Genomic DNA, 922 nt, shown 5'->3' with positions numbered 1-922 from the left:
ATAGACATTCTTCTGGTATTCTTTGCCTTCTGCCAAGATCCATCTAAGATTACATAATTTCATTTTTTGTGTGAGATCAAGACTCAAGAAGCAGTTTGCTGCTAAAACTCATTGCTGTGGAACCAATTCTCGTTTCTGGATACGCTCCATAAGAAGTCCTGGAATAGAATTTTCTCAATCTTCTATAGAATGATGGTTAGTTGAAAACTTGGTTTCTACTGGTGGTATATATACCTCCATGATGACCAAATATATGTGTTGGCTAATTAGTGCTGGTCATTCACAGAAATCCTCAATTCCATGCCATATGGATTTTTGAGCATGACAACATGACAGCTGACTTTCCCACATGTATTGGTTATTGACATAAAGTGATTTTTCCATCTCAGGAGATATTTGCCAATATCTAGGAGCATTTTTGGCTATTAAAACTATGGTGAGGAAATTGCTTCTAGCATCTAGTGGGAATGGGCTGGAAATACTGCTAAACTTCCTACAGTTGGAGTGGACAGCCACCCACCACAAAGAATCATCCAAATCAAAATGTCAATAGCACTAGAATCAAGAACCCTTGCCCCAGAGTAAGTAACTGAAGAAAGAAGACATAAATGCATCGTCTTTTATGGCCTAATGACAGGAGTAAACTTTGATATTTCTGTAATACCCCACTGCTTACATGGATTAGCCCAATTGGTTGTGTGAGAATATAATACAAGGGTAAGGGTATAAACACAAGGAGTTGAAAACTATTGGGAACCTTCTTGGACGTTGTGTGTAGAAAAAAAATGACATTATCTTAAAAAGAAACTTAAATTTGTTGCCACTGAGTTGGGATTGACTAATAGCTGACCCTCCAGACGGTTTTTCTTTTTTTTCTTTTTTTTATTACTTTAAGGGTTTTATTTCTTTTTATTTCTTTTTT

The 922-nt window shown here is 36.2% G+C and overlaps 1 protein-coding gene across 5 annotated transcripts in view; it reads left to right on the top strand.

Moving 5' to 3' along the window:
- SOX5 (SRY (sex determining region Y)-box 5) overlaps positions 1–922 on the top strand; it is a 610,606-nt gene that overhangs the window by 533,732 nt on the left and 75,952 nt on the right. The gene's annotated exons all lie outside the window — the stretch shown is intronic.

The sequence above is a fragment of the Elephantulus edwardii genome, unplaced genomic scaffold (genome assembly GCF_000299155.1).
Source record: "Elephantulus edwardii isolate Elephantulus edwardi_28Jun2011 unplaced genomic scaffold, EleEdw1.0 scaffold00206, whole genome shotgun sequence".
Classification (NCBI taxonomy): domain Eukaryota; kingdom Metazoa; phylum Chordata; class Mammalia; order Macroscelidea; family Macroscelididae; genus Elephantulus; species Elephantulus edwardii.
Note: the sequence above shows the minus strand (reverse complement) of the source record. Positions and strands in the feature narration are given on the sequence as shown.